Below are 23,618 nucleotides of genomic sequence, written 5' to 3'. Positions count from 1 at the left end.
CGGCCTCGGGCATTCGGCCAGTCTGTGCCGTCGCGTCGTCTTGTCACGTCGTCTGTCACTGGCAGATATTTTCGCGCCAACGCGAGTGTACGAATCTGTGCAAGGAATTAGGCCAAACAATGGATATCGAAATTATACTTCTCGGAATGCAAACACATGGATTGTAAATTTGCTCTGTAGAAATTAATTTGAAGGTAATTTTTGAAGCGACTTCTATTGCAAAAATAAATAAATATTTTCTTATTAAAAAATACAGTTTACTTTTTCTAAAGACTTACCATATAAAATAAATCATAAATTAAAATGATTAGGTACGTTAGTTTATTGTATTATAAAAAACTTAATTTCAAATTAAAAACGTAAAAAAGTTAACGCCTTTAAAACTTATAAACAAACGACTGGCAACTTTTTACTTTAATTTGAGGCAAATGGATAAACTTTAATCTGAGTTACCCTTAATGTTCCTAATAGTGATAAAGATTGTTAGTAGATCCCAAATCAAGTTAACGTCAACCCTTGTCCACAAAGTTTATAAATAAATTAGTTCCCACTATTCTCACATAATTATTTTTATATGTACCACAGCGACCTATTTTTTATATAATAACAGATAAATATAATTTCAAAGATAATTTCACACGCTTCATTATCTTTGAACGGGTTATAAAGATTGTGATCACAATGTTGACAAATGATTTATCGTGCTAATCGTAAAGAATCTAACATTTTAATTTCACTGACGGATGTAAAACATACACATTACATACATACCCATGTATATGTATATTAACTGTCGCCAGTGACACCGTCTGCACGGCATTAAATAAATCAGAATATGTTCTAAATCTGTGTCAAATTTCGGTGAGATTCTTTCAGCCGTTATGGAGATACATGGCAACAAATACATCCATACATTTAAACTTTCATGTTTATTATACTAGTAAGACTAATAAGATGTATGTAGTATTTTATCAATTTTAAACATCAAACACCCTTTGTTCTTGTAAAAAGCTATTGTATTTTAAGAAAATAACTTGAAGTTAGAAGATGAGAAATTTGTCAGTTGTTATTTATCTTCCGTCTCACAATGAAACACCCCTTGCTCAAAACTTACGACTTGCCACTTCTATTGATTGAGGGACTTTGCCTCAGGCGTCGACCCTACGGGGTATTATTTAAGATTATTTTACAAATTGAAAAACGATGTCATCTAACATATTTTGTCGACAAATTCCTTCTCACTTTTAAAGATTCGAGAAAGTTATAGAAATATTGCTAGATATTATATCACGGATTTCTAATGTTGAAGACTATAGTTCTTTTTATGTTACTGTCCAAAGTTTTTAGCTTATGCAATTTCTAACCTCGTTATTCAGAGTCACGCTTAGTTTCTATTTCAGCATCCATATATTTATGCTAAAAAGTGCCTAAGTATAAACAATTTAAGCGTCACATTTTACCATAAACTTATCTAAATCCAGTAACTAAACAGTTTTAGACTGTATTATTGGAATCTTTCAAATAAAAATAAAATTATAGTAAAACATCTTTGTAATCAAATAAACAAACACCACAAGTTTATATAAGTAAAAAAATAGTAAGAGCAATATTATTTTTTCAAGTCAACATTATTGCAACGAGGGCGTTTTATTTTTCTGTCTGTTATATCTCATCGTGAAGCGACGTAATTGAAAGTCTGTTACTTGCTGGGAGGAGCATTATTTTCCATCACTAATCAGTACTGGGCGTTGTTCGAAAGATGAAAAAACGAAATATTAATACTTGAATATTATTAACATAAAGTGATAGTTTTTTTTTAATATTATATCTACTTTATCCGAGTATTATAGGCTATTGAAATTCACCAGAGCGAGGTCCTTTTGAATAATAGATACGTGGATTAATAAGTTTTCTTTATAAGCATCATTAAAACGTTATATTGAAGCGGACAAACTGGGATGCTTCAGCTTTAGAAATCCGAACTTATCGAACTAACAATGAGATTTTATCATCATTATCTAGTATAGTGGATCGATAGATATATTTTAGTGTATACTGAATAACCTTGGGACTATAACACGTAATTTTACGCGTTTTATATTACTAGATTTCGCCCGCGACTCCGTCCGCGCGGAACTAAAAAAACAAATTCAATACCTATGTGTTATTACAGACTATCCTCTATATGCCAATTTTTATAGAAATCCGTTCAGACGTTTACAAACTCTAACAAACATCCATCCATTCACAACTTTCGCATTTAGAATATTAGTATGATGTGAATTTACATTTAATCTTAACTCCTTTTGAAGATAACGTGGCTCATAATATAGGAGATTTAGTTAGGTTAAATAAATAATAGTAATCTTCTATTTATTCACATTACAGAAGTGTACAGAAAGTGTGAGTGACATATCAAAAGTGTTAAATTAATAGCAGTGAGAGTGTTGAGTGAAGTGATATCCGGCGTGTCCTGATGGCCGGAACCGCCCGGCCGCGCTAGATCGATCCCGCGACACCGGCGGGGCTCACGTCGGTAAGTGCATCCGACGTAATATAGATAGGTCAGCGCATCTTGGCGCGTTCACTACTCGTAATTAGTACAATTATGTCACCGTTAAGTTAAGCGACAGCTTTACTATTAGCAATGTATTTTTTTTATAATTGTTTGTATTAATATGCATTCGACAAAAATGGTGAACTAATTTAAGTACCTTTTGTTTTGCCTTGGTATGGCATTTAATAATATTAAGATAGAAAAATCCAGCAAACTTCTAGGATTGAACATGAGTTAAATTGAATTCTAAAATATGTTTATCAAACAAGAAATTAAGCTTTTTAGGTTTGATATGACTTAAACGTCATATTGTTAATAGTTCCGTCAATTTGTAATATCGCTTTTAAGCCTAGTTAGCAAGATAAGCGGCGTGTATCTGACATGTTGATCTACTGTCTACCGACTGCTACTAACAAGTATATTTTAAGCAGACGTTTACGGACCAAAATTATTTGAACTAACTGTACAACATATTATTTTATATGTATAGATTTATAACATTGGTCTAGACATGAGGGAGTCTTTATTGCTACGTTAAGTAAGGATTGTCATTTGTTGTGTCTGTGAGAGCAACCGGTGGCTGTCTACATTCCTAAAAAGCTTTATATAAATACAAGAAATCAGAACACTTTTAAAAATCAGCTAAAATTATGTTGTATTCGACATGTCATTTGAACAGGTCCAATCTGGTGATTACTTTGTCTCTATTACTTTTAATAAATCGTCGTTCATTTATTTTATTTCTGAGGATAGTTGAGAACCGTATTCGTAGATCATATGTTTGTTCAGCAGTATTTAAATAATATCTTTATCTTTTATGGTTATTCCAGTGACAGGTGTAATTATCTTTTATCTAAACGTGACGAGTCTAAGTTGTGCTGGTATTTTGTATTTTATAATCTTAGATAGCAGATAGTAAATATCCATTTCTATATAAGATAACAACATCTTATTTTATGTTATTCTACAGAGTTTATGTGTCTGAATTCAGTATCCTAACCAAAATGTTTCAGAAATTATTTTGAATCTTTGAACCTGTCTCTAATATCAAACGAATCTTAAGCAATCGATAAACTAGAGCTGGCTGTTATTATATTGGCACTTGCTTTCGCCCGCAACTCCGTCCGCGTGAAATTAAATAAAAACAAAAGTAAGTAGCCTATGTGTTCTTCCAAACGGTCCTTTACAACTATGCCAAATTTCATCGAGATCCGGTCAGTCGTTTAGGCGACAAACTCTAACAAACATCCAGCCATCCATCCATCCATCTATACTTTCGCATTTATAATATTAGTTAGATTGACATTATATAGTCAAACAGAACGTTTAGTTTGTTTTAATAAGTCTGGCCTTAAGTGTTGATGCTACAAATTCTCGTGTCAGTTCTTCAGTTCAGCAAACAATAATTAGTCTGTATAGTTAATAAATTAAGTTTCGGCAAACAAGCAAACTTCGACGGTCGAATGCGGGCCTAGAATAAATAGATTAAACGGTTTCTTTTATGTATATCTGTTCTGTTTTCGTCTAATCAACGTCTTTAATTTATTAAAAAATATGTGTAGCGTGTTTAGCCGAGCGCAGATGCGGTTGCCGAATGCCGCCGACGTAAAAATACTTTCACCGAAATACCGCAATCATAAACCAGCGTGCTCCGCGGCTAATATTTATTTACACTATACTAGTAGTATACGTTGCATAGATATATTTAAGAAGAATAGCTATATCATTCTTTTATACGAGTTCCAAGAGACTATTGAATCACAGTGACGGATCCATCTTAAGAGATTCCAAACATTTACATACGAAGGCGTGTAAGTCACATAATGTCTGCGATGCAAACATGACTACAATTTAGTTCATCAGGTTTAAAAACGTGTGAGAATTTTTATAGTTATATTTTATATAGACTTGACAGGAGATACTTCTACATTAACATACGAAACAATTGTTTCATTCTAAGTGCGTGCTTTAGATAAGTAAATACTTCAGAGTTTACAATTCACCCACTGTTGCAAGAATCGCGAAAGTTTTATTTAAGCATAAACATTGTTGTTTCAAAATGAAATAATATTTACCTAAAAGAACACCGACTCGATTTGATTGTCGTGGGTGGTGAGTTGTAGTTACACATATACTCGTATACTTCGTAGAGTTCAAACTGCGTTCATTTTGTTTATTAATTAATATTTATTAACTTTGCTATTGAGGACTTTAAGTTCTTACCAGGAATTTTAGCTCTCGAATCTCTTGTTGAACGTGCGGAAGTAACTGACACATTACACCATGATCTTTTGAGGACATTACTTAAATAATTGGGCAATTTACAATGAGAGTGCGGGATGACAACATTATTGTGCAAATGTTACAGCAGTGGAAACGCACAGCAAGAATAGACACTAAATATGCGTTCACACATGTCCAGGAGTGCTAAATCCGCGGCATACGCTACGTCTGTTATCAAAGCGTACCGTAAATTATTATCTTTGTGCGTAAATGTTTGGGGAACGTCAGCGCCCATATCTATATTTCAGTTGGAACTGGCATTTATTTAGGCAGCCTGTTTTTTTATCTAAATAAATTGTTAACTTTTCTTATTATTTCCAGCCAATTCGAAATGAAGAATAAATTGATTTACATTACGAATGGAAACCCTTTTCTGATGAAGGTCAATAAATACTCAGGAAGCTTTGATAATTATAACGTAGCTAAGTATTAAGACGTATGTGTTATATTATTCTAAGGATATATTTAATAGGAGAAGGGTAAGACAGAGCTAAATGATCACCGTTGACATCTGAGTAAGAATTTATGGTAGGTTTCCGAATGTAAACATTTATTCTAGAATTAGTTCGCTCTATTTCAACACACTTTTATATAGTCCCGTATACACTTTTAAGTTTTGTAACATAAATGCTATGAATAGAATCTATCACAATCTTTTTAATTACATGAAGTAATTTAAACGCACCAACAAACCAGAATGTTTTTACGTGTAACCTTTAGTTTCAACAGACACAGCGTCGATTTATATCACTCGAAGATTTACAATCACATAAAAAACTCGAAACGCCTTTTTTCTAACCAATGTTGAATACAGTTAAACATAATATGGTCCAGTCATTTAAGAATGTTAAAAGCATGAATGAAACAAAACTGTGTTTTACTGCTGCGATATTAAAAAAAATGCAATATGATATTCCAATTTTTTCTTTTTAAAGTTGGTTTTTAACAGTTGTAAATTACATTTTTCAAGCTTTTCATGTTGTGATCGAATTTTTTTCTAAGTATCGTATAGAGTAATTTAAAAATATCTCAACAAAGATTATCGTCGTGAACGTAATAATTACTTGAAACCAAAGCATTTTAATGTTGCGTAATTTGTATCACAGTTCACAGTTTAGTTATTTAACACCTTACTGTTAAATACAACAAAATTATGAGATAAATTGTAACAGGAAGCGTTATTAGCGGTAACTGATTTTCTAATTAAGTGGTGTAAATATATGAAGCTATTATCCTGATATTAGATTACTAGATTTGGAGAGAACAGAGTGGTGAATATGAACATAAGGAGAAAGCATATGAAGAATGTAATAATAAATAGGGTAATGGCTTTTCACTCCTTAAACATGCAGATAGAAATATAAATATACTTACGTTTATATTCTTTGAAACTCTTTGTAAATGTATTATCTTGTCTGTTTAAACAAAAATTAAGAAGGCAGTGTTTGTCTTCATATCAATCTAGATCAGGGTTGTTTTTTAAATGATAAAAGTTTGTTACACTATCATTACTAATGTAAAACAATATAAGAGACACTAAATTAATAAATTGTATCGCAGCGCGAAGAGCAGAAGTAGGTGGGAAACTAATTGACAGTGGTAGAAGTAGAACCCGCTTTAACATCTTCGCACGAATGGGTCAGCTCGCCCGGTGTGATACCACGAACACATAGAAGACAGGCGTGAAGTGGGAGCAATTCCGCGTTTCGTCTGATGAGTGTGGTGCTGAAGGTCCAACTCTAGTCCCTTTTTCTTCCTACCCTTTTTCTCATAAGAATACGATGGAAAGGGAACGTGGATTTCACGGTGGAGGAGACGCATAGGAAGAGGACTCTCTTATATGAGTATATTAAAATAGACGCGAAACTTTGGCTGAAACAAATTAATTGAAAAGTGCATTTCAATAACATCGCAGTCACGAATAGAGACATAATGCTAAATTATATTATTAATGTTATTATGTTTAATGTTATTGATTAAGTAAGTATCAACCAAATCAAAAGTTTATACCAACCGCCCTTGACGTCTAAAATAGCAATCGTTTGCACAAAACTCGTGTCAATGATGCAAACAACGAATGGTTAATTATAAGCCTAGTTGTGGAATAAGGTGTTCACGTGGTCGTTTGTGCGTCATCATCATCAAGTGGCTACTGACTAATGCAGGCAAAATTTGCCCACACTTCCACACAAAATACGGTCGAACTAATTTCGTTGCATTAGAACGAACCGCCATGAATCTGAGAAATTTTAAATTTCTATCAAAAATAATGACCTAAATTCTTTGAATAGTTGAGTCGATAGAAACAATAAAAACACTAAAGAAAGTTCAGTGTGTTAAGATTATCGTTTTCATAGTTCTAACAAATGATTTGGAATTATTTTTTACAACGTAAGGGAAAGTTTTCCGAAGCATAAAGCATTCATATTGGACCAAATAAATTCGTTAGGAATGCAGAGTAAACGTACGTACTTGTATATAATCCTTTTATTCAGTTCTGGTTCAAAAGAGTAAATAAATCGAGTAAAGTTAACAGAATCCTTTTATGCGGTGAGTTTAAGTGCGGTTGGCGCTCGACTTGTATCGGAGGCAACTATGTCAATTGCTCTCTATGCCAGTAATCCTCCAGTAGGCGGGACAGCGGACTTGACAAATATTCCTACTAACACTATCAATTATTTTAAAGAGGTTTTTGAGCTTGTAAGTATAACTATAAGTCAGTCTACCGGGTGTATAAGTATGTTCTAATTGTATTGAAAATATGTGTTTTGTTTTGTCTACATTTTGGTCTATACACCAAGAAACTATTTGATATCAATAAATGGAATATCCAAAATCAGTAGAATTTTCACATATAACGCTTAGATGCAACAATGGAAATCCGCGCTAAGAGATTTGTAAACTCAGATATAATAGTTAATAAGGACAAACGAAATATAAGTAACTCCTGTGCTGATCCCATGTTATGAGAAAAGCTTAGCTTTAAAATTGCAGTTGATTTAAGGTTACTGTACACAAGGTCAAAGTTCCGATGTTTTGTCTTACTATACGGAGTTGTTATATCGTGGTAATGGTGATTGATTAAATTGACACTGAATGTACATTTTATAGTTTGTTCTGAATAATCTCACATAGACATAACTACATACGGAATGTGTGTAGTTATCATATGTGTATGTTAATTATAAACGGGAAATGAGATTAATTCACAGCTAGATAATTAGAAATTATTACAAGTTTGAATTAGTTTATATTACGCAGTCGGGTAACAAAGGTGTCATGCAATAAACTTTTCTTTTGTTTTTTCTTTAGATAAAATATCTTAATATACACTATCGTCTAAGACCACAGAATATAAATCTATTAGTTGCTTGCCTTCCTCGATGAATTCAAAATAAATAAAAAATCAACTTTTCTAAATAATTTGTTTTGTAGTCCTGATGTAATGAAATTAAACAGATATTAATAGAGTTTCATTGAAAGAGTTAGAAATAAAAACGGTTAATGCCACCGGCTGATTTTGATGACTGCAATAAAAAAAGAAATGTCGACAGTCAATGTTGCTATGTGTCAACATGTTATTGTTGTAACTCTTGTTCTGTGGTAGTTTCCATAGCTAGGGGATTGAAACAAAGATTATGAAACAAAACAATAATATAAGATAATAGTGCCTTAAGCCTTAGTTAAGGTTGGTTATCGTATATTAAGTTTAGAAACTTCATGCAGAAATTGTTTGACCTTGTATCTGATGTCGTTTATTTAATAATTTTGCATAGCAAATTGAAAATTATTGTTTATGGCCAAATATTACGTTTTCCACGCCTGTGAGTATTTTCAAGTTGATTCGGAGAATTCGTGTTTTATATAACTTTTGAGGAAACGAAAGAAAAAAACTGCTCATGTATTCGTTGATACTGCCAAATTAGCATTACGTATTTTCTATCGTGAATGTCGACTCGGAACGAGCTTCCCAAATCTATAATGAAATACAAAAAAAGTATTTTTAGAATTATTCCGTTCTCCAATAGAAAGGAAAGTATTTATAGAATCTAAAGACAGCGAAGGAAGTTGTTTTTGTACAGGATCTCAATTTAATTACATATAATTTTACAAAAAAACAGATCTTACTAAAAACATATATATGCATGTTTTTGAAATAAAAGAAATACGACGGTATTTATTTTTATTTTAATGGGTGTAAAGTTTTTGGGGTACATCATATAGGTAAACATTGATTTAAAAAAAAAAACATTAGTCTATTAAGAATATTAAAGGTACCAATAAAAACTAAGGGGCATACTTTTAAAACCAGTAACCCTGTCATAATTTTATTTCCAACATAACACTGGTTTTAACTTTATTAGTACAGTAATAACACAATGACATCAATATTACCAAACTTTTTTATAATTTGGCTTAATGACAAAAAACAAAAAGACTTTATGTTCTATTTTATAATTATTCAATGAAGTTCCCTTTTTTTCTTAACTAACTTAACCTAAAAAAATTCAAACTTCAATTCAATTTAATTCAAACTTGGCAGTCTGTTTTAATATTTACTCCTTCCCACGTTTGAAGTTATTTTAGAAGAATGTTTTAATTTAGAAACGTTCAATGTCACACCTTATACATAAATGTTCACAATGATGAACAGTCTCCGTCAAATATCTTGTGAAGTGAGCAGTTTATAGGCGCGCTAAGGTCGTGTTAGATTTATTGAAACAAAGAGCAATCTTTGATCTAATCCCACTAATCTTAAGTCTTCATTGTACTCAACGACTTTGGTTCTAAGTCACGTAGTAATAATTAATATGAAGCGATTCTCTGTATTACAAGATTTAAACTTTATATACGATTCACTACGAGCACATCACAGCCCGTGAAGAGGTGAGACTTACCTCCGCATCACTTTATACCACTCCATTAACTTCAATTCTGTTATAGGTAGAGTCGCTGGGAAATTGAGAGCCGCTGTAAAGTTTGAATGACACTGTTGCGGTTTCAACCAATTCGCTAGTCCTGTAACTGTGTGGCTTCTAGATAACGATGTTCTAACTACTTCGCTAAGTACCTTACCTTATATTACCTTAAAGGTAAGGATATACCTTACATATATAGTGTGTTTTATGAAAAGCGTTTTTACGGAAGCTTCAGTAGTTAAATTTCCATACAAATACATTTCAGATGTTTTATTTCGTTTTGTTTACTTCAACTAAGTGTTCTTGAATGATAAGAATAGGCAGCCATTATCTGCTTGCCTCAATACACTTTAAAAGCGTGGGAGCTTAATATTCATGTACTATTTTTGTGCAAAGTTCTCGCCTAACATTTGTGTCTGGTGCGCGGTGAAAGGCGTTATTACGCTTGGGACTTAGAAAGCTTTTCAAAATGGAATGGCTGCCTTCTGTTTTATGTGACTTTGATATTTACAACCTACATTTCAACCACAATGTATCTACAAAAAAATTGAAAACATAACACTATAAAGACATCTCCGTATATCAAAAACCAGAACTTTCTTTCTTTAATGTGATTCCAGAAACTTTATATTGGTCTCATAAAAACTTGATAATGTATAACATTACAATTTTGTAATAAATACAAGCGATCAATTTCATCTGCATAAACTATACAGAGAGAATTTGAAAACAAATTATATATTTAATGGATGTTATGTTGGTGCTCGGTGAGTTTTATGAGTGTATAACTTAACTACAAAAGCTCCGGCACGAACAAACTTGTCAATATCCCGCGTAGAGTGCTCTAAAACTTTTTACAATATAACGTAGTAAAAGAAGCATCATTCTATTATTCATTAGAGTTATTTGATAATACAAATTTACGGTTATCAAGAACTCTTATAAAAATCTACATTAAACGTACAAAAAACCTAATTTTCAACCTACATTTTTCCATAACCCTGAAATAGGTAATACCTGCGCTACAATACGTTGCCTCTGAATTACTCCGGCGTAGCTTTTGTGAGAGCTTCCCTATTGACAAGGGTAGCCGTGATTATCCTTCTACAAGGTTTTTCTTCCTTTGTTAGAAACTGGAAACCTCTTAGCAGGGTAAAATGAATACTACTTACTTTCATGTTTTTATTACCTTTATTCTTTTACGTTGTACAATACGAGATATGTGTTATTCTTATATGTTAATTTTATACATGAAAATAGTTAAACGAAATGTTTTAGAATTTTTAATAATGACAAAATATGTTAGACTACAATTAAGGAAATAAAACAGTTTTAAAGATAATAGACAAGAGTATGTTCTTAAATTATTTTACCCGTAACAATTTAAGCGCGCTTACACCTTTGACTAAACTATCGCACAAATTATATGAAGGTGCGCACACTACTCGGTTTTTTACTCGATTTTCGCAGCCAATTAAACTGTATAGTGGCACAACTATACAGTTGTATTAGCTGCAAAACAATCGACAATTGCACAACAGTTGTGCGATAGTTTAGTCAAAGGTGTCCACCCGCTCTTATTCGTATAGGGTAGACAAACATATTTCGTTCTGTATATAAACGTTCTCCTAGTTAATTTTAATATTATCGAAGACTTGCGTTTATTTTTACTCGGAGGGTTACAGTAATGTTTTTAATGTAAACTTTGGTGAATAGTAATATTTTAAAGTGAATGAGTTCCGATCTCAATTTAATTTGTTTTTACGTAGCTTATTTTTAATCTGACGATACTGTTTCATAGAATTGGATTAATCAACATACGAATTGATTACAAATGAAGTTTTACGTTAATTGAAAATATTTATTACCACATTTATTTTATTTTTATTCTTAAGAATTCTGTTATGCTATTAAAAGTTGTCATTTTACTCGCGTATTAAACAAACACAGACTTTTCTAATTTTATCATTTCATACCTAATGAGGTAAATTGTTGTTAGAACTTTTTTTATTTCTTGGAAGGAATTATCAGAAAACACTGTTAGGATATGAACCATTGTTAAAATATACCGAAAATATATGATACGTCATCGACCAGACGAGTATGCTTTCATTCGCAGAGAGATTATCGTAACATAAAATATAAATGACGCGCTAAATTGATTTATCGTATATTCTTTGGATAATAACCAACGTAATCCCACTGTTGTGTATCCAAATTGAAAGAATGACAGTTTGTGTACAGATATATGTCACATAAAATGATGGAAGTATCTACTATGATACGAAAAGTAAAAGATAATTGAAAAGTATTTATGTCTTACTAGCTGTTGCTCGCGACTTCGCTCGCGTGAAATTATGCCTGTTATTCACAGAAAAATGACCTTTCTAACGGTGAAAGGTACAAATCTTTCCTCTTTATAATATTCGTATAGATATAGATTACCAATATAGTACTTTAATATAAACTAATTTTAGAATTATTTTTATTATAAGACAAAGAACTCACAGCAATAGCTGATGTAGAAATGTATCGGTTTTACCAGAGAAGTACCAGGACCTCATAGAGTGTTAGTTCATAAGACATATCCAGTAAGTTCTTTGTACTGTTTTTAGATTTATTTCCAGTTAAATGGCGACAGGGCATTGAACCCATATCTAATGTTGTGAATTCTATTGGTAATTTGCCAATGATTTTTATATTGATGTGCTAAAATATTTCTATATTTTAAATAAAAATATTAGGGTTATTCATTTAATCGACACAATAGTAAAAATACACATATAACCACACCATTAATCTTGGTAATGTCATAACATTTTCGTCGTTATTAATGTCAAAGATATTATTGAATAAAGTTTTTAAAATAAAGATAAATAAAAACACTTCCACTGCATGATGACTCCTCGAATACGTATGAAAAAATATGTGTAATAATTCTTAGCTATTACTGATCCTTATTATATTAGTACTAGCTTACGCTCGCGACTTCGTCCGCGAGGAATTAAACAACACATAAAAGTGCAGCCGATCTTTTTTCCAGACTATCGTCTACATCCATACCAAATATCATCGAAATCCATTCAGCCGATCAGGCTACAAACTCTAACAAACATCCATCCATCTGTCTAACCTTTTGCATTTATAACATTAGTATGATTTAAGCTTTAGATGTAGAAAATAATGTAAAAGCTTTGTAAATTCTCGTAAACATCGCAAAGAAGGTGTCTAAGCTGTCAGTAACCATCATATATATTGGTATCGAGAGATATATTAACAATTAACAACATTAAACTAATCTCCGCGCGGATGCACGGCTTAGATTACCTTAACAATGCGTAGGTGTTACTATTAGAATGATCTAATGCATATGTAGAGTAAATAACATTACATAGTTATGTTAGATACGATTTAGTAGTAAAATATGTTAATCTTACTATTATTATAACGGTGAAAGTATAGATGGATGGTTGGATGTTTATTAGAGTTTGTGGCCTAAATATCTGAATTATTTTCGTTGAAATTTGGTATAGATGTAAATGATAGTCTGGAAGAACACATATTCACCCTTGGTTTTTTTTTTGAATTTCGCGCAGACGGAGTCGCGAGCGAAAGCTAGTTAGTAATAAGTCCTAGCGCTCTGCGAAAATACTGATAGTGAACAATGATATTATCGAAAATGATGGCTACGTTTTGTTGGATTGTTTTATAAAATTCCATAAGCTTTATGTAGCTACGCAGCTTGTGGAATTGGAACTAGAAATGATAAAGCTATTTTTGTGGTAGTTAAAATTTTTCATAAGTTGTGTTACAATAAGGTTTTAGATATTAATTACAGTCTTAACTTATAATTGTACATACATTAGACTTTTAACACACAAAAAAACAAAAAGTTTTTTTACTTGCGTTCTTTTTTTTAAAAAAATCAATGAAGAAATCTATCATTATTTGATTCACTGTCCATTATTTCAATATGATTTATTAAGTTTATGATGAATGATTAGATTTCACATATTACCACTAATTTTGAATGAAATATGAATGGTAATAAAAAAGTAATACTGAATGATTATAACAAATCCAAAAATGTTGAATATTAAATCGATCTCATTCGTTGTGAGCTTGTACTGGGAATGTTGACACTATACATATATTTACGAGAAAGGTTGCCAATGTAAACGCCTGCGGGTGTAAACAGTCCCGACTGTTTGAAAATTAAAGTGAATGATTTCCAATCGTTATAAATTTTGCCGCCAGAGTATTTTGGTTCAGTTTACCCATTTTATCAAACTGGGCTAATTTTAAACAGATGGCCAATGTTAAACTTGCTCTACATATAACAAGAATTAATTTTAACAATTTCTAACAAGTGATTTGTCTGCACTATGATGTTTTGAAATAACTTTTACGAGTATTAATTTGCCTTCAGTGTATATTTAAAATGAAATAACTATATTTTTTGATTTATAACATTTATCCAGTTTCAAAAAGTAGTCAGTTATATACGTATATGCCTACGTCATCTTGACAGTGTTAACTGAACAGTTGAACTGAAGTGAACACTGAACGTCTGTAGAAGGCTTTACGTCAACACGAAACAAGATATCAGTAATTTTACAGGACCGATGTTTGTTTTTGAAATGCATTATTTATTGAAAAATCAACTTGCTAAATCGTCTATTTTTTCCAAATACTTTTGTAACGTTGTAACATTATTCAGAGCGTTGAATAAAGCCTCTTTTGATCGCTCAGAATAAATAGGATATTACAAAATCCTCTTTTTAATAAAGCTTTTAACACTCAAATTCAACGTTATAAAAAGTAATATAACAATAATAAATTGCTTGTAATGTAATAAAAATAACGTAGAATAAAGGATTATTTTGTATCCATCATTCTTTTCAATTTTATTGTGTATTTTCTTTTGTTTACTGTTATTCTAATGTCCCAAGTCTCCTTAACGCCCTCTACTTCAACTTCAAGAGCATCCACAGTTTGCCGCCAAATTGCTCTATCCTTGGCTCTACCTTTGGTGTCCATGACAACCCTTTGTCTTCATGTTGGCCCCCACAAAGCGCCGCAACGTATATCAGTACTACCACAATTTTTTGTTCCCTATCATAGGTGACGCCAGTAGGCGATCTAGGCTGGGTTCAATTTTGTATATCGTGCGTTAATGTATTATGGAAACATACCTTGTTTTCTCTTTGCATAGTTACTGATATCGTTTATAACCTACCATATAAGTCTTCATAAAACTTTACAACATATAACACTCTCAGAATTACACAAACAATATTATTATAACTGTCAATTACTTTGTTACGCAATGTTATATATTTTTTTTATCAATTTTAAGTTGCTTAGTTACTGAGTAGTTAAGACGAGATTAAAGGCAGAGAAAATGAAAATAATCTCAGCTCAGCTTTGCTAAGCTAAAATTATGTTAATCTTAGGCGAAAGCTAAGCTTTTAGTAACCGTAAAAAGAGACATAAGTAATATAAACGTCTTTTATCTCTTAGTTAGGAGTACGAATATATCGGCGATTTTTCTCTGCGGTTTGTATGAATCAGTAACAAATTGTTCTCGAGAAAGACGTTAATTCAGATATATAGTGGCGTTACAAAAATCTTCAAAGCCACTTGTATTTGGACGAGAAGCATGTGGCGTGTGTTCCGAAGTGCGCTCACTACGAGCGTATCATGAATATTTAGCGGGAACTCCTGCGATCTCTTTTGATACCTAGTCTGTTTCAACTTGTTAGAACTTACACATTCATATGTTAAATTATATTTATACTATCTTTCGCCTACGACTTTGTTCGCGAGGAATTAAAAAAAAAGTAACTAGCCTATGTTTTCTTCCAGACCACCCTCTACGTCAAATTTACGTCGCCAAATTTCATCAAGATCCATTCAGCCATTTTAGCTTCAAGCTCTAACAAACATCCATCTATCCATCCATCTAAACTTTCGCATTGATTCAGTAAGATACTAAAGATTTTTTTTTAAAGTTACTATTTGCACGCGGGTATTATTTTTGTTAGTGAAGTCAATATGACGCTTTTCAAAAACTGACTAAGATATAGGACATATAACGCATCTTTCTACGTCATTAAATTACTTTCCATTCTTTCTAAGAATTTAATAACTGTAAACCGAATTTGCTATTTTTTTAAACTGTAACACTTTTCATAGTAGTACACACACGTATTAAAAATGAAGAAATTATACCAAACCATCATAAATGCGAGGTAATATTTAAACGATTGATTTTATCTGTGTACGCTGTCCCGACAACTACTGTAGATCCTGTTGACTTCCTAATCCAATATTGTCTCATAATGTTTGTATCCACTTCGAAAGGAAACTGTTATTTTTGTCAATAAAAACCATTCGCAGTGACAATACGTGGGATTGAAATGTTTGTAAAAATGTTATACCCATTACAAGAGTTTGTAACAAATGTTAAGTTTCTTAAATAGACCATTGGTGGAGATATAAACATGAAATCTACACTAAATGTCTATAAAAAACAGCGTATTAAATGATTAAGCAATGTATGTTAAAAGTATTATCAGAATTTATTATAGTAACGGGTTTTCCAATAAGATTAAATTCCGTACTCTTTCTTTTTGAAATAACGCTGACTGTGCAGAGAAATCGATCAATCCCGGGTTCAGTAAAGCCGATAGCTTACGTTGCTATAAAAAAACGGAGCGGATCACCTGCAGAAAGCCTGATTCTTCTCAATTCTATTCTTATATTTATTAAATAATTTAGAAAATCATATAAATCATACATTATAAATGTGAAAGTTTAAATGGATGAATGGATGGATATTTATTAGAGTTTGTAACCTAATCTGATGTACGGATCTCAATGAAATTTGGTACAGTTGTAGGGAATAGTCTGAAAGAACACGTAGGCTATTGGTTTTGTTTTCTTCAATACCACGACGGAGCAGGCGAAAGCTAGTAAGAATATAAAGGTAATAATAATATAATTTTAAAGTGGCTTTGTTATTTAATAATATGTGTTTGGAACGAATTGCGTAAAACTTAATCTTATGATGTTCATATTACACGCACAAGCCATAGCTAAAAAAGTCTTCGAGGTGACTAACGTCGAGTTATAACTTTTCTACCTTATAGCAATATTACCATTATTAATTTTGGTTGATAATAATAATAATATTTTAAGTAAATTATTTCTTTAACATTATATAACATTTAATATAAAAAATGATGATTATCTGTGATATTAAAATGAAAGAAAAATCCATATTTCTCGTTGGGAGCGTGATATTAAAAGGGACATATTTTTCTTTATTTGCGCAGGCTATAGAAGTAATCCTTCGAATAACTCTTTTTCCATTTCATTCAGGACTCTTCGTATAAAACTCAGGTATATTGAACTTTTAGTAAAGAATTTGTTTAAAAAAATATTAACGTTTTCATATAAAAACATTGAAAAAAATCTTAATTAACCCAGCTTGAGTAATCTTAAAGTTAATTGCCAAAATGTAATATGTAATTACACAAAAATCTTTTTTATTTATTAAATGGAACAACCAGATATATATAATATGTATGTAGTATGTCTGAAAATTACATGGATGCAATATCCATATATGATGTTAATAAAAACACAACCAAGGACGACACACCATATCATTAAGCTGTTATTACAATATTCCTATACTTAATAATCTATATATATAAAAGAAAGTTGTGTTAGTTACAGTATAACTCATGAATGGCTTTACCGATATGGCTAAAAATTGGTGAGGAGTTACCTCAGAGTTAGGAGACGGACAAAGGATACCATTTATTCCGTTTATGGATATATGTTTCTCTCTCAATGAAATTTGGTATAGATATAGAGGATAGTCTGGAATAACACATAGGCTATTTACTTTTGTTTTTTTTATTCCACGCGGACGAAGACGCGGGCGAAAGCTAGTTTTATTTATAAAAGCTTATTTAATGAACCAATTCTCTGGAGAGAATAACGACGTTTAAATTACTCTCAGGCACGTAACCCCTTTATAAGGCAGAGGTGTAACAACGTTTAAGTGATTCGATTGTACTCAAGCAGTGTACGAGGAAGGTACATAAACGGGGGCTTCCACTGCATAGATATATGCACAAAAACATTACTATTGTCAATTATTTACTAAGCAAGGTATTTAATTAAACAATAAACGTGACACGAGGAGGAATTTTTGTTTACTTTTTAACACAACTTTTTTATCGTCAGATTAATGATGAATTGAGATGAATCTTATAATTAGTAAAATACTTTTAAGTTATGTTTTTTTAAATAATTGAAAACTTCATACTTTTACTGAGATCGAATAACCTTTTGACTTTAAGAATAAGAATGTGGGTGTTGACCGATATCTCTGTATTACATATTATAAGAACTTTGAATTTATAATTGCTTATGTAGTATTCAAACAGTAAACCTGTATAATGTTCCTACTAGCAAGACCGAAAATACTTTTCATAAATTACATTATACATTCGTGGTGAAAAAACAAATTTAAAACCAAAACTTTTAATACTTTTGCTAAGCAAATACAATATTATATACAGAAACATATATCAAGAAATACAATTTTTTTTAAATATGCGATCTGAAATCATACGTTGAAAAATTGTATCTTGTATTTCAAATAACTGAACTGTATCGAAGATTAAACCCGTGTTAAAGTTGAGCCTAAAAATACGTAAGCCTAAAAATGGTAGGCGCTTTCAATGTTTAATTTTCGAAATTGGATTTGTCAGTGTAATCGACTTAAACTGTAAACCTGAATGCCCACTTGATACCCCTGAAGCCGTACACTTTTCAACAATTCTACGGTCAGCCATTTTTATTGGGTTTTAACTTTTCAATTTTCAAGTATTTGAGTGAATTAAGTTTCAAGTGTCTCGTTAAAATTTAGTTGAATGTAGCTTATTTACATTCTATCTTCAGTATTAATGAAAGCCCACTGTAACGTATAATCTTAACGATATTAAAAAAATCCTTAACAAAAAATGATCTTGTTAAACATTCCACAGACTGAAGATCAAGATAATTTGCCAGGTGTACTAAATTAGTCATCAACTCACATAAATGATCGCATCATATCCAAAAATAAAGATACAGTAGTCTAACTCATCTTACTTAAAGTTATTTGATAAGATACTTAACCAAGAAAACTATAAATAAAATGAGATTTTTAACACCATTACATGTTAAAAATATTCAAGGATTTTCAAAGTGAAAACCTCAGTAATTTCAGCCTTAATGAGCAGTATAAACAATACCCTGAAAAATAACGACAGATCGTAACGTCTCGCTTGAAGCGAAAAGTAGGTTAGAAATGTTTATTTTTAAATTAAAAGTTTTTCCACAAAATTTAACGAACTAAACCGCGAGCCTTTGTGATTGCTGCAAAATTCATATATGTTGACACAATTAGTTTTTTAATTACAACAAATAATTCGTTCAATGTGTTATTGTAAAATCTTAATTTGGAGTTCAATTAAATTTTGTCCATGTTTAAATTAATAGTTCATTGAATGCATTAATCAAACAATAAATTGGAATTCTCATTTAATTTATTTGTAACTAAAATCATACTAATACTGATATTATTAATGCGAAAGTTTAGATGGATGGATATTTGTTAGAGTTTGTAGCCTAAACGGCTGAATGGATTTCGATGAAATTTCGTATAGATGTAGAGGATAGTCTAATAGAACACATAGGCTACTCACTTTTATTTTTTTAATCCACGCGGACGGAGTCGCGGGCGAAAGCTAGTGTACCATAAATCAATTATAATAGCGAGACAAGTACTACACAAAAGATATTGATATAAAACCTAGTCTAGAGAAAATCCTACACTTGTAGAGGATATTGCTCCAACGCACAGCAATAGTCTAGTAAACGTCCTTTCTTGAAACTTATTTCTATCCATTTCTTAGAATCAGTGTAGATACAATACAGGGTACATTTCGTGCTAACTTATGTCTTTCTTTTAAAATGATATTTCAGATATCTCTCGTGTGTTACAAAATTGATACTTCGTTGTTAATATAAGGTAATATTATTTTTATTTAGAATAAAATAGGCTACAAGAAAAGGTACTGGAATCCCAAAGTCCCTTCGCATTGGCACTTGGACGTTGCCCTCGATAATGGTAAAAATTTTCACAAAACCCTGTCTTTACCCGAAAAGGAATACCTTTGCAAATATTTTCACGGTGTTGTGAAGGCTATAATAAAATGTCTATTTTTAACAGTAATATATTAAAATATTTGAGTTTGGATATTTAATTTGGCTTCCCGCGTCGCTCGGGAGAGGGTCAATCATCCATCAGATTTAAACAGGTTAAGCTAAAATTACCTTGCGGCCTACATATGAGCCACACAACATATTTGTATATGCACATATATTACACAGAGCAAACAAGCACTTAATGCATAATGTGCACATTACAACTTGCAATAAAAAGCAAAATAAAACAAGCCTAAAAAAAAATAAGAACTCAAATTCACTTTACCAAAGCGTCATAACCATACAAATTTAGCATCTAATCATGAGTCGATTTTCAAAATGTGATTTTGTATTATAATACTCAATTCAGAAGAAATTCGACCACACAAAAGGCCTCCGGAAGTCATTTTCCACCTCACTTGCTCAAATATCTATGTCCACATTTGTTAAGGTCTTCCTTAGTGGCCAATTAACGAATGCTTCACACATGTAAGCATTAACTTCAGTGGTATATTATAGACATATAAAGTAAATTCAATTCTAAACTAATAATTGTAACCAATGAATTGTGAAACTCAAGGGTCCGTAACCAATAAACTTTATAGTCTATTCTCCTGCCCGAAAGGATTTCTAGCTGTGGCGATATATCAAATAATGATAAATCAAATAATACGACTTACTAATGTTATAAATGCGAGAGTTTAGATGAAAGAGGGATAGATGTGTGTTTGTAGCCAAAACTGCTGAACAGATTTTGATGAAATTTGGCGTAGAGTTAGAGGATAGTATAAAGAACACATAAACTATAATACTTACTTTTTTAATTCCATGCGGTCGTAGTCGCGGGAAAAATTTAGTATTAATTAAAAATAAATAAATAAAGTAAAACACTATTTATTGACCAAAAAATTAATAGCGTTGTACTTTGTTTTAAATAAACTGAAATATTTTTTTTTAAACAAAATACAACGCTAGTTTATAGTTTCATGTTGGTTTATTATCTTCAATATATTTATAGATTCTGATTGTCACTGAAAGAAATTAATTTTCCGGATGTCACCTTAACTTCGAAGGGCTAATCGGGAGACCCATGGATCCCCTTGACCTAAATGATAAAGACCTTACCATTACCTTTTCGATGAAAACAATCATCGGAATTTCGGTGCTTTAGTTTTAAAGAATGTCAACAAGACGGTAAATAAACAATTTTTGGAATTCATCGTTCAGAATAACGACCGTAATGAGACAAGCTTTAATTAAAAGTCCATAAAATAAGTAGAGTGGAGAGCATTAGCAGATTACTAACTAATGGAATCAATAATAGAATTGCTAATAGCGTTCCCCGTCCTGCTTGTTATGCAGACGGTGAAAATGCCCTCCTTAGTTGAATTGAAAATTCGAAGTAGTTTTAAATTATTGCTCAACAAGCCGACCACGCTCTGGCCCAAAGTTTTTTTCTTCTACAATATTTTACGGCGCTTAAAATTTACAACAATCTTTATGTGACAAACAATGTCTTATATTCAAATACTATTACTAACTTTGCCAGTAAAAATAAACCAATAATTCTTCGTAAATCTTACCCATTGGAAGAAAAATTATTATATGAATATTAAGAGTACTAAGTTATATAAATTAATCAAATCCAGAAGCCGTATCTTATCATACAATCAAACGGTATTCTAACTTTTAATTTGAATACCGAAGTGATCAAAACAAGATCCCTTTTTCATATAAATTTATATAAAGTGAGACTTTGCGTACGTCGTATCTTTAATAAAAGTTTTTACAATAATTACTATGCGTAATCCTTACTAAAAACATTTTTATCCATTTTATATTCAGTACTCAATTTGTTCAAAATGACAGAGAGTAAACTTTGAGGCTGAAAAGGTAATGATCAGTAAGTAAATAATTATTCTCTCTTTGTTTCAATTTTAGCGTATAACGAAACGTAGCAAACACAAACCGACGTAGTTGAAAATCCACGCATTATCGGTGCAAACGTTCTAGAACATTCCCTGCAACTGAATTTTCCAAATGCTACAAATGTATTTCGGATATTGATTTCCATTGAAATGAGAAAAGCCAGCCTACTGTCGGAATGATGGCTATAAAATTGATAGTTCCAACATGCGTTCCTATGTTCCGATCGCCGCCAAAATTAATTAAGTTTTATTATTATTATTTGTAATGATAATTTTACGCTGACACTAGGGCTGCCTACTTTCAATAAACTAAATCCTAAAAATCTAAACATTTAAATTTTAAATGGACACATGTTGAGCATCCTATAAACACTATACGCTAGAGCATTAAAAACACTAACCTCTATGAAATAAACATAAGTCGTTGTACTTGTATTGTTACTTTTAATTTTTGAAATTATGACGCTAACAGTTGCGTTAGTGAAGATTTACACTAATAATAGAGAGAGCAAACTGTCAATATCATCAACAGGCACGTTTAAGGCGGAGCGGACAAAGGAAAAGCCGTCATTACCAAACAAACGCCTATCCCTTTCGTATAGAGCTTACTGGCTAGAAATTAAAAATATTATTCTAAAAGTAAGCATTTTTTATATCATAAGATGGCAAATGAGCAATCGGCCACCTGAATTCGCCAAACTGGCGAAGCGACCGCTGCCTATAGACATTCGCAATAGGGAATTCGTCGCCTACCCTTAATGGACGGAGGAGCAGACGCACATCAGAGGAAGTTTCTCCTTCCTATGCGGTTCCTTCACCGTCAAATCCACGTTCCCTGTTCATCCATTCCTTATAAGAAATATGGTGGTAAAGAAAAGGCACTATAGTTAGGCCTCCGGCACCACACTCATCAGACGAAATTAGGAAGTCTGTGCGGAAATTTATAAAATAAGAGATGTTAATAAGAGATTGCAAGATTCGCATTGTTTGTTTACGGTCATATAGAAAAATATGGCAGGAAAAGGGCGTAACCTCGAATAACCATTAATTCATATTTACTACGAGCACATTTATGAAACATAAAATGTTTATGGTACGGTACGGAGGCTGCAGGCATATTCTAGAGGCGGGCGTTTTATGGGTCAACTTGCGAGGCGTTAATTGTATAGAAAGATTTATAAGACAGCTAATTATAATCATGGTACCGTAATGAACATTTTTTTCTCATTAAGGATTTATATTGATATATATTTCTGTGTCTCAACAAACGTTATCTCTACTTCGGTTCGAAGTAATAGAATAAGACTGGTAAATTTCTTAGACGAAAAAAATGTCTACTACATTAATATTACTAATATTGTAAATGGGAAACGGCTGGACGAATTTCGATTAAATTTGGCACAGATGTAGAGGATAGTCTGGAAGAACACATAGGTTACACGCTTATGTTTTTTTTAATTCCACGAGGACGGAGTCGCGGGCGAAAGCCACTGCCAAAATAAAATAAAACGGTCTTAAGACTACCATAGAATTACTTGTTCAAATACTTTTTAAATTAAAAGGTGTTTAACGTTTCCAAATGCCTATGAAATAATATTTTAAAGTAGGAATACGTAATAAAATGTTTATTTCGCGTAATAAATACACACTCAATAAATG

General features: G+C 31.7%; 1 protein-coding gene across 1 annotated transcript in view; it reads left to right on the top strand.

The window, feature by feature from the left end:
• The first annotated feature begins 86 nt into the window (after positions 1-86).
• The window catches only part of LOC106109221 (potassium voltage-gated channel subfamily H member 8-like), a 34,238-nt gene continuing 10,706 nt past the window's right edge, over positions 87-23,618 (top strand). Inside the window, exons 1-2 of the mRNA XM_013290631.1 lie at positions 87-194; positions 2,389-2,536. The gene's annotated coding sequence lies outside the window, so the exon portion shown is untranslated. The remainder of the gene's footprint in view (positions 195-2,388; positions 2,537-23,618) is intronic.

The sequence above is a fragment of the Papilio polytes genome, unplaced genomic scaffold (assembly GCF_000836215.1).
Source record: "Papilio polytes unplaced genomic scaffold, Ppol_1.0 DF821289.1, whole genome shotgun sequence".
NCBI lineage: Eukaryota > Metazoa > Arthropoda > Insecta > Lepidoptera > Papilionidae > Papilio > Papilio polytes.
This window is presented reverse-complemented; position numbering and strand designations above follow the sequence as displayed.